We start from the raw sequence: 12,442 nt of genomic DNA, 5'->3' as shown, positions 1-12,442 counted from the left end.
TGCTTATCTCTTACATTGAATGTGTTACCTGTTATCTTTTTCTCGGAAAAGTTGACCACAAAAAGTAATCTAGAGAAAAGGCCCAATACGAACCAAGGCCCGTAGTAGATTTGCTAGGCCCATTATCCCTTGATAAGTTTTAAAAATGAAAGGAGATTACATTGGACTAAGTGAATAAAAGCCCATCTACCCCACTGTTATATAATGAGTTTTTCATAATCGCAACATTCACAATGACACCAAAAGGAATCCTTAAACAATGTAGTTGTTATGTAGATTGTGTTAGATTAAATACATACAAGTACTAATCGTAAATAACTTCGACTAATAGTATAATAATGGTACTATGACTAAGCAAGATTGTGTAATCTATTTTCAGTGCGATGTTGTGTAATTTTTATATCATGAATTTTGTACTTTCGTGATTTGAGACTGGTAAACTGATATGGACTTTTCAAAGGTCTAAGGTTCAAATCAAAGTAATATTTTAAATGTCAATCCATTTTTAAATGTTTCAATTCAAAGAGAATTCATGTTCATACCTAAGCTACATGCATTCAATGTAATGAAGTGATTTGATTAAGTTAACAAGACTCTAACACAATTTACTAGCAACTTTCAAGCAAATGAATAAAGGAGGAGTCACAGATGTAGGAATTTGATTTCAGATGGCTAAGATTTAATCTAAAATGGCAAAGTTTCAATCAACACATTTCCCTAAGTCTAGATAACAATTCTAAGCAAGTTATTTGTCAAGACAAAATCTCATTTACTCTCATTGATCAAACATCAAATTCCTTTCGTTTGTGTCAATCAAGCAATCATTAAGAACATATCATTCAACTTTCTAAACTCCCCTAACATCAAATGCCTTTGGTAGGGTAAGCTAAGAGCATGTTTGAGTTGGCTCAGACATTTCATCGAACACCTTCCGGACAATGAATGTCTAGATTTCTAATCTAAAATGGCCAACTCTAGATTAGCATTAAGATCACTCAATCAAGCAAAGAAACATATTAATCTACTCTAAACATTCTAGATCATCACTTAATCATCAACACCCATGAATCCAAAGATGACTACTCACTCATTATCATGGTAGACACTAAATCATTAGTTGATCTAAGTCTAAACATGATTAATGATCAAAGCAATGAAGCAAACACAAAAGTTAATGACCAAGATTAGATCTTTCACTCCAAAAGTGGCTTTTGATTAGATAGAAAACAAGATATGTCTAAAATTAGGTCTAAAAAGTATTTATAATGGCCTAAAAACGAGCTGGGCCAACCCAACAATCATGGGTTGACCCAAGATACTTTTGGGTAAAAATTGGTAAAAACAGAAGTGCAGATTTTTCTAAGTGCCGCATCTGGTTTTCGACGCGTACTTTAGGCCGCTGCAACAAATACATATCGGGCAGGGGCTAGTGGATTTCTCCAACGGCTTGGCTTGGCCGCTGCACGCCCCTAGCGGCTTGTGGACGAGGTCATTAGGCCGCTGCGAAGACGTCAGGCCGCTGGGACAGTTAGGAACTCGTCTTATGAACCAAAATCACCATTCTTGTCTCTAAACCATCTCCAAAGGTTGCAAATTCATCAAATATCATCTCCATCACCTAATAGAGACAAATGTATATGCAATGCACCTAAATCTACTCTCAATGCATCTAAATGGACAAATTGAAAACTAAAATGATTACTAAAACTATGCAAATACACAAGATATCATAAACCGTGACATAGTGTAATTTTTATATTATGAGTTTGGATACGCCACTGACTACGGGGACAAATCCTACTGCGGGTTTTAGTGTTGTATGTTACGTATATGTTTATACGTAAGAACAAAACGTACACACACACATGATATTTGCTCAAAAAAAAAAAAAAAAAAAAAACACACACATATGATATATTTTTTTTTTTGAACAATACACACACATATGATATATGTCTGTGGAAATGAAGAGGTGTAAACAAAGATTGATGGAGATACATCGAAGAAATGGTTAAAAATACAGTGAATAAAAGTTTTTGACAAGGGTCTCCATCAATAGACATTTGGAAAGGGTCTTCATGTTCATTACCTTGAGATCCACACTTTTTATAGCTTTTACATACTTCTTCTGTTTCTGAAAGTAAGATTTTCTAGAGTATGCACGCTTATTAAGAATTTAATAAATATTTATAATTTAATTTATTTTTTACTTGATTATACACTTTCCAATAACTTTTCACCAATGAAATTTAATCAATTCAAATATTCTCATTTAATATTTTTCAAAAGTATAAAAAAGTACCTTAACAATATAGAAAATCTATCTTTGTGGAACAAAGAAAAAATCTAAAACATCTTACTTTCAGGAACGGAGGTAGTATAATTTTTTCTTTAGCTTTTGGTTTTCTTTGTTTCATTGTGGTTTACATATAATATTACTGAGCTGTGGTTTATTGAATAATGACTTTATTTACAGTCTTTTCACCGTAACCCAGCTAACATATATAGATAGAGGAGTTAGTACTGTAGCAGTTAAAAAGTACAGTATATTGCTAGGAAATATCATGTTCTTTTCAGAGAAAAAAAATGAAGAGGAAAGATAGTTTTAATAGAAATTTGGAATCTGAGATATGAGAAATTGAATGGGCAGAGAATACGAACAAAGAGGCATTAAATGTTCTTGTCCTCTCATTTTCCCTAATTTCAATGATACCCCACGCTCCTCCTCCCCTAGTTCTTTCTCTAATATTCTAATTGCATTAATTCAGTTTTTAGAACAATCAAATTTTATGTTTAGTCCTTAAATACATAAGAAACGGTCGCTCGTTTACTTTTTTTACATCAAACAAAGAAGTAGGTCGTTTACTACAGTCAATGATTTATGGGACTGAAAAGCTTATAGGGCTACAGAAATATTTTTAAATTTTAATCTACACCTTTGTGATTTATTGTATGGAAATTTAATGGTGTATCTATCATTATTTATATGATGTGGATACAAGTAATTTCCCTTAAGATAATTTAATGTTATAAGAGAATCAAAATAGCAATTCTCATATGTATGGTTATGTGTTATTGCATCACTTACACAATTCTCATATGTACATTGTTTTGAATATCAACTTTAAGAGGCTTTCAATAATCTGGAGAAAAAATTGTTACAAGAAGAAATAAAGTAGTGTGGACTAGAAAAAGTATTTTTATCCTGGTTGACTGGTTTACATGATTAAATAAGCCTTTCCTGAGTTTCCTCCACAGGAAGAAAACATAAATATAACTATAGAATAGATAAATGAATTAAACGATCAAATATGTCCAATTAAATTAGCTTTGTTTCTTAAAGGAATGGAAGGATGGAGAGCGTGGGTTCGGATGCAGGGATTTGACATCTACGTCGTCTCTCTCTCGGACACAACACAAAACACAACTCTCGAAGACTGTCATAAACGTTGAAATCTGTAGCCAGAATCGTCTTCTCCATTTGTCATTCTCGTCCACAGTTTCTACCTATTACTTATATCATTACATTTTTATATATATAGTATGAGTTGCTAAAAGAAAAATATAATAGAGTATGCGTGGATAGTTTTTTTTTTTGATAATACATTATCCGACCAATTTTGCGTGATCGACTAGTCCACCGGACCTAAGCCCATGTCATTACAGGATTTTTTAAGCCTCCACTTAAGAGCCCCTGGTTACGCGAAGTGGTCTGGAGGGCGAGAGGAGCCCATGTAAATCCTCTCGTGGCCAACGCGAATCGAACCCGGGACCGTATTGGGGCCGAAGCTCCCTCAAGTACCACTAGACCAACTCGAGTTGGTTAGGTTCATTACCTTTCTTGGACATTAGCAAGCAAAACAAAATGTTGCAGCACTTGTCGCGGGAGGCCTTTTAATTCTTCATCTTATATTTCTGTCTTTTTAGTAATGTGATGAATGATGTACCATAAATATATTACAAATATAAATGAGACAATGACATATCAGATTGTAGGCACCACCATGTTCTACATACTAATTATTATTTTTACCAAGGTTCCTATCCTATATACCAATTGTTTTGTTGATCTGATTAGGGTTTCTTACTTGTACATTTTCACCAATGAACTATTCGTATTCCAGCTGGCTGATTGATTAGCTAATTATTTTATAGAATGACAATTACATTTTTGTCAACAAAATGACAATCACTAAAGCAATAAAAATACACAAACAAAAGTAGGTACTAATTAGTTGACTAAAGGACCTAACTTTATTTCAAAAGCGAGTCATAGAAAAGTGACTGCTTTCTCTGCCCCATTTTATCGTAGCATAATTTCATTTACAATGCACATATTTTGACATATAATATCAAACGAAATGATAAAACAATGTCCAATGTTTTAACACGATAAATTTATATTTGTTAAATGACCTCGACCCTCGTTGTATTGGAGTTGGTTTACCAAGCAATAACAAATATGATTATAGAGAAAATCAATCGCTATTTGTAAATTCATCTTTTTGTCCCTCAAAATCATCCTATAAGATTGAAAATTAATATATAAGAAGTCAATCTTATGAATAAATTTTAAGGATTAAAATAGGATTTTTAAAATAGTGATTGATTTTCTTCAGGTTATACTTAAGAATGAAGAAATTTGTTATCACAAGAAGAAAAAGATTGAAGATATTATTGACAAAAAGTTTCAAACACAAAAAAATGCATTGTTTTAAAAATAAAAACATGTTGACAACAACATAAAAAGTGGTTGAAAAAGGATAATTACTATTTCCTCCGTTTCATTTGTTTAAGTTTTTTTTTTGCACATATCAAATAATTATTAAATAATTATTATACCTTTAATTAAAATATTGTTTTGTTTGATTTTCTTAATCAATAAGCTTAAAATATAAATACTATTGAAAAAATTACCAAAAAAATATGTATTGAAATATAAAAAAAATTTATAGTGAAACAAAATTTAAATTCTACAACTACATTTAATATTAAAGAAAATAAGTATATACTATTATACATTAGAATATATAATAGTGTAACTATAACTATTACTCCCTTGGTTTCATAAATATGCATGGTTTAGATTTTTTTTTAAATGTATATTTCAATTTTTTAATGCGTTTTATCAAGTAACAATGATTAATCGTAACTTTAAAAAATTAATTGTATTATTTAACTTTCTTGGTTTGTAATTATGAAAATAGATAACAAAAATATGTATCTAATACCAAAAATTAATATGTTTTATTAATATATAAATTCAATGTAAAATTAATAAATTTTGCATTCAAATTATAAAATAACACTTATTTTAAAACAATTTTTTTACTGTACAATGATAACTATAGTGAAATGTATGGAGTATAATACACTTGAATAGTCATGCGAAAATAAAATAGCTTACTGAAAATAAATAAATATAGATTGCTGAGCTTAATTATTGCGTAAGAGAGAATGATTATAACTGCTAGTTTCATTAAAGTGCTTCGTTTGCGTGAAAACGATGCACAGAGCACAGACCGATTAAATCTCTCACTAAATCTCGAAAATAAAAACAAGAGCATTAACTAATTACCAGATTGATATCATGATTACTTTTCTTTCTTCCTCGTTGACCAAAACGTTTACCGTTATGAAACATGGTGACTTTCATCTCCGTTACATGCTTGTCACAATTTTTATTTTTCGGGACTGAAGAAGAAAAAACTCAATCCTGAACATTGAAAAACTTTTTACGTAACAAACTTAAAAAACCCGAGTCGAAGATTAAAGATTTTACCACAAGTTCCATAATTTTTTTGCCGACATAATTTTTAAAATAGTATTAATAACTAAATATATGTATTGTACAAGAAGTTAACAACCAAGTAGTCTATACTCTTTTGAAGCAGATAAAAACTGGGAAAATGTTGAAGGTTACACGAAAAATTAATTTTATTAGTCAATTTCTTTATATACAAAAGCTTAGGAAAACGCAGAGACTTTGACTTAACACCAGAAAAAGAGTCCCCAAGGGAAATAGCCAAAAAATACGAGTTCCCCATGTGCATGGACCATTTCACGAACCTCAACGACTCGAAACTTAACAATAAATTAACATGATGATGAATGATTTAAAAAGATATTGCTGATTAAACCCCCAGTTAGTAAAAACGTATTTGGTCTAACAGTTCGTAAGATAATTATTGTTCTTTTATATTATGTTTGTGATTTAAATATGAGAAAATACAGGTTCTTATTTATAATGCTTTTCATAGATCCCATCATACTGCAAATTCAGTGCTTCGCTATGATCCTTCGTATTATAAACGAGACAGTTCATTTGCTAACTAATTCGTTCTAATGGAAGAAACACTATGTTAAGAAAATGGAAGAATCACATTTTTAATATGTAACCGTGTTGTAACTTTTTTAAGTTAGCAAATGATCCTTTATAAACTCTCATTTCGTTTATATTTGATGATGGGTACCTCGTAGTAAAAAGTTTTCTTCGTTTCTTTATTATAAATCAAAAATGAAACGGGTGAATTTAAATAAAGGTGAAACACAAATATTAAAACAACGAAGAAAACAAGAAAAAGGTGAGAGACAATAAATGAAGAATGCTAATATTGGGCAGCTCAATAAACTCAACCACTCCTCTGACTAACTTTTATAGTCACTCCTTTCCCCCTTTTTGATTCCCTTTCCATTTCTCAGATTTACATTTTTCTTTATTCTCTTAATTTATATAGTGATTCATATAGTTTTTGTACTTTTCTTACTTTCTAATTCTCTTACGCGTTTCCAGCTCTAGTTTCTTTTCATTATTTTATTTTCGGGGGACCATAGAGCTGAAACAACTTGTTTGGGTACCTCGTCAGATATTTTTTTTTGGAAATCAAAGAGTGTTGGCGATTGGTTTATTAGATTTGAGGCTGTGAACTGGTAATAGTTGCGGAAGAAGTGGTGGTAGAAAATGATGCTCCTCTATCTCTTAGAATGCAATAATTTAGAAATGGTTAAGTTAAACATTTGTTACCATGGTAAGACTAGTATAACATGCTAGTTGATTATAATCCATTAACATTTTAATCCGCACGTATCAGAGATATTCCGTATATTCTGTTGCACGGGCGCCATTTAAAATTTTAAACCACAATGATACTATAGTGGCATAAATCATCAAACTATAAAGAACTTTAATTCAACCATTAAATTTTCGTTTTTTTTGGACTTGAAACCATTTTTATTATCAAAATATAAGAATAAATCAGTTAAAATAAAATAAAAAATATAAGAATTAGTAAAGAACGTTGGAAATAGGCTCAATTTAGCACTAGTAGAAGGGATGGGAACTTGAATTATATTTTTGCTCGAACAAGTAATAACACAGTAAATGAGAATCCAGTGACATGTCTCAAAAAGTAAATCCAAAGTTTTTACTGCGATATCTTGAAACTTGAAAAGCCAATGTTATACTAGTAGTATGTATTGCTAGAGAGAGAGAGAGATGGAGAGGATAGGAAGAGCGTGTGGGACCAGAGACACCCATGTTTTTTGTCTTGTATAGCTTTGGCTCTCCACTACTCAATTTCTACATAAAAGCCCTTTTTATTTCATCATTCTCTCTTCCTTCATCACCACTCACTTATCTTCTTCTCCATCTCTCTTTCTCTCTGCTTCTTCTCCATTGATCCTAGCCGGATCTAGTGGGGGAAGGACATATAGAGATATATTTTTAGATAACTACAAACCCTAGAGTTTGATCTTGATAAGGGTTTTTTTGAAGGAAGGGGTTTTCTCTTTTGAGGGGAATGTTGTCTGGCTCGAGGACTCTAGCTCTATCTACTCATGTTGGATCCTCTTCGATCTAATCGAATCAAACCTCTATGTTTGAGATCTGATTAGGGTTTTAGTGTCGTCGGACCAGGCTTCATTCCCCCCAATTATTGCTCCCTGAATACTCCATTGTTCCTTATTCTTCCATTTTTCTCAATTTAGGGTTTCAGATCTTTGGATTGAACCGATGTTAAAGGTTTTGATATTTTAAATTTGCTTTCTCTGATTCAGTTACACGTTTTATTGATTAATATTTGCATTAAACACGGTTTTTATCTACGTGTGCTTGGGACCAGTAGGGAAAATAAAAGTTTTCAGGTACTTGCAGATTGGTGTAATGATGAAAGAATCTGACTTTCTTACTCTTGGAATCTGAAAAGTTTCATCATTACAACCTTTTCTACATATGTTTATAGTATTTTGAGTTTTTCTGCGCTGCTATGATTCTGATATGATTGTTTTTTTATTGTCAGGAAGAGTTAAGTTATAAGATTGGATCTTCTTGGTCATGCATGATGATGATAGTCTAGTTTCAGATCTGTCTGTTTATTACCATACCAGATCTACGAGATTTGAATCTTAATTCTTTATTAACTATTTATGACATAACTAGGGTTTTCTGGATCCTCTTCTGGAGTTAAGAAGAGTTATATATGCGATGACAATATTGTACTAACCCTTTTATTAACTTATGCAGATACTTTTTGCATGGGATGAAGAGCTGTGGTCAAGAGCTAGAATTTCTATATCTCTTTCTCCTTCTAGATTACTCACACTGTATGAAACTGTAATCATTTTATATACCACTCAAATGTAAAAATATTTCATTTAGTCTCGGAATAAACTTAATTTTGTATGATCTATTGTTATAACTTGATTGCTAGTATTTTATAATTCTCTTTGGAGAATTGTGTCATCTGCTCGTGGAAGATTTATGTCTTTACTATATACTTACATCTTTCTCTCGAGAATGAAGAAATACTTAAGTCCAGACTTGTTCTTGAAACCTTATCCTCTTAATGTACGATGAACATATTCCAGATATTTCGTAAACTATACGAAGTCTATCCAGCGGAAAGATATATTAAGACTACTAAGTTATACATATGTGTGTGTGTGTTATTTATTTGTGTATTAATTCATAAATTAAACAAAACGAGGGTATTTGAACAAAAATCAAAACAAAATGAGGGTAATGCAAAATTCAGGGTACTACAATTGCTCATTGAGTTTATACTTCGATTTATTTTGTGAAATAACTTAATTTTATATTTCGAAACGAGAAACCCTTTACTAATCTAGAAATATATCTCACAAGAAAAAGATTAGTTAGAGAAAATAAATTCTTATTTTAAAATAAATATGTAGAGGAAAATCTTACTACTAGTATTAAATAAAGTGATGCTTTTAATATTTTGGCCTTTCTAAACTTTTTCACGGATGACACAAGTTTCTATGAACCATGGCTCATCGGATTCATCTTTTTACTATGTACTTTTAACCGAAGACTTTGACCATGTTTTTACGGTTTTCAGTGTCATTCCTGCTAAACCTACGACTGTGGTTCTGGGTCAATTATTTTAATTTTGTTAGACTTCTCAAGTGTGTAATGACATTTATTATCGATAAAATACCTTAATTTCAACTGTCAAGCAATTAAAGGCCGGTTGCCTAAAATTTACCATAAGTGTGCTTTATTAATACTCCTTCTAAATGTAGGATGTTTCCAAAAAATTTGATGATGATTTAAATTTTCTTGGTAACTTTTACTTCATTAAATACCGTGTAACCAATCATATTTAATCATTTATTTTGCAATTGGTTGAACACAATTATTTTATAGTTGAGGGATACTTTCTAGATAATTTTTTTTTTCTTAATACGTGTGTTTTTTTCCTAAAAGTGTAACATAATGCATTTTTGTTAAAAGTGTAAGAGGTTGATTAGACAAAATTATATATGTTAACGTCCGGTATTAAACTAGGTTGTGCGGAAGCTTCATCGGTAATCGTTTTGGAATCTCAACCTTGTGAAAAGTTATGGAATCTCGCTTCCAAAGCGCTTCTAAAATAACCTATTTAAAAACACGTTGGAAGCTTACGATTCTGTTTCGGAATCACGCTTCCGCTTAAAAAAGACAATGTCATAAATAAATAAAAATTACAAATCATGTTTATTATTTTTATAAAAGTCTAAAATTTAATAGTAATGAAATAGATAGAATATAAATATACAAATATTAAAACTAACATTATCTTTATGCATTGATATTCTTATTAGAGATATAACTTAATTTATGTGTATTTTTACATTCTTAATATGAAATCATTAAAATTATTATAAATGAATAAATGTTTTATTTTAATTTGAATTATATATTTTTAGTCATGAATTATAAATTTATTTTATTTAAATATATATAAGATTCTAACACGCACCCGCTTCCTAATTTTTTAAAAATCTTACTTCTACGTTTTCATATGATTCCGCTTCCGTGTACTCACTTCTAATTCCATGGAACATAGGTATTAAACCTCTTTGATACTCTCTCCGTTGCATTTTAATTGTCGTTTTAGACTTGAGTACACATATTAAGAAAAAATGTAATTTTGTATAGTTACTAAGTAAAAACACCATTACCAATACACTTAAGTCCTAACCAAATTTCAATCATTAGAAAATTGATTAAAATATAAAATCAATAAATTTTGAATTGAAATTATAAAACTATACTTATTTTAAAACAAAAATTTTACTTTACATCGACAACTAAACTGAAATGGATGAAATATCATATATCTTTTCAGTTGATACACCATATATATATGGTATGAGATTGTGAATAGTGCATAATTCAACTATTTTTAGTTTCCTTTTTTTATCTATTTTGTACAAAAAACTTATAATCTTAAATAGGGAAAAATAAGAGAATGGAATTGGATCCATGGATTTTAATTGGGCCAATGCAGGCAATCATATTGAATAAGCAAAAAAAGAGCATTAAATAACAGAAGGCCCATTGTCGTTTACATAGTTCATTAGAAGCGGTGTGCTGCTAAACTATATTAAAAAAAAAAACTTACAGCGAAATCACTCATGCGAATTGCTCTTTTTAAATGGTGAAATTCAGAATAATAGGAAATATGTGAAAAATTCTTATGTGACTGCCATCCAAGGTATCCTCCACGACATTGGTATGATGAGTCGATCTGTGGACTGCCTCTTTCTCTTTTATCCCTCGTATCAAGAATAAGGCTGCTGATAGACTAGTTAAAGCAATGGCTCTTGTAGCTTTTAACTCACCTATGGTGTAAATTCCGTTTTTGTTTGCGACAAATAATGAATGGTTTGACAAAAATAAAATAAAGGAAATATGTGAAAATTCTATTTGTAAAGCATAGCTTAACTTCTTATCATAGAAGCACCATATCCTACTGGTTAAGGTGTAAAGGCTTCTACACCCATGTCTGGGGTTCGAACCCCATACTATATAATTTCTTGCAGATTACAGAAAATCCAGGTTTCAAGTCCCGGAGAGAGCGATTTATTAATGCAAGCTAGAGAAGAAAGGTTTACAAGGAATCTTCAACATGGTGCAAGTAAATCTGGACGGCTCAGATGATGCAGTTAGGCGTAGATCTTCATAAGACAGGTAATATTGTTGGTTGTCGAATCGTCTATGTAATCTTTCTCATAAATTGTCATAATAAATCAGCGTTATAAAAAAAAACTGAACTTCTTATTAATTTGAAAAATTAAAATGATGATACAACAATATAAACTTCGATTAGTATAATAAATGATTTAGAAACAAAAAAAATTCTTTAGTCTACTACGCTTTGCAAAAATATCAATATTAGAGTTTGTTAGTGCGCATAATTGAATACTTGATGACCCAGCGGCGTAAAATAAAATGGAATGATTGTAACTTCTGTTTAGAATGAAAAGTTAAAATGAAAAGTATGACAAGGGCCGATAAAATAAAGATATAATCTAAGGTCGAGACCCACACCGTCCCATAAAGTTGACTTATTTAGGAATATCGTTGTCTCATTTTCCACACAAAGTGAATATAGGTGTCATTATTGTTAGTGTGCTCCGCTTTATCTTATCTATTTCAATTTCGAACGGGTCTAAGATATTCAACTTTTCTTATTTAATTTTTGGTTCTAGATACTGATAGAGTGACATGTCCTAGAATTTTGTATATATTTTTTTTCTTTTCTTTTCAGTGTACCATTAGTATTCGCTACCATGTCACACTACCACCAACTTGGACGGCCTCGTTTTTTATTCAACTCGCCAAGAAATCGGAAAACATTTTATAAAAAAATATATTCGTTGTATTTGTAATTCATAGCTGTGGTACCATTCAGAATATAAATATTAGGGAAGAATATCAATTTCCCAATTTCTCTTCTATTGAATTTTGTCTTTTGAATGTGCCAATATCTATGTTTTGAGTTATTCAAAATCCATCGAGATCAACCATATTTCTATCAGTTCAAAAAAAAAAAAATCCATCGAGATGATAATATTACACCGATAAAGAAATTAGAAAACAACGTCCCGAGCGAAATCGACCCAACCGATTTATACCAAACCCGTTGACCCAATC

Source organism: Brassica oleracea, chromosome C4, assembly GCF_000695525.1.
Source record: "Brassica oleracea var. oleracea cultivar TO1000 chromosome C4, BOL, whole genome shotgun sequence".
NCBI lineage: Eukaryota > Viridiplantae > Streptophyta > Magnoliopsida > Brassicales > Brassicaceae > Brassica > Brassica oleracea.
Note: the sequence above shows the minus strand (reverse complement) of the source record.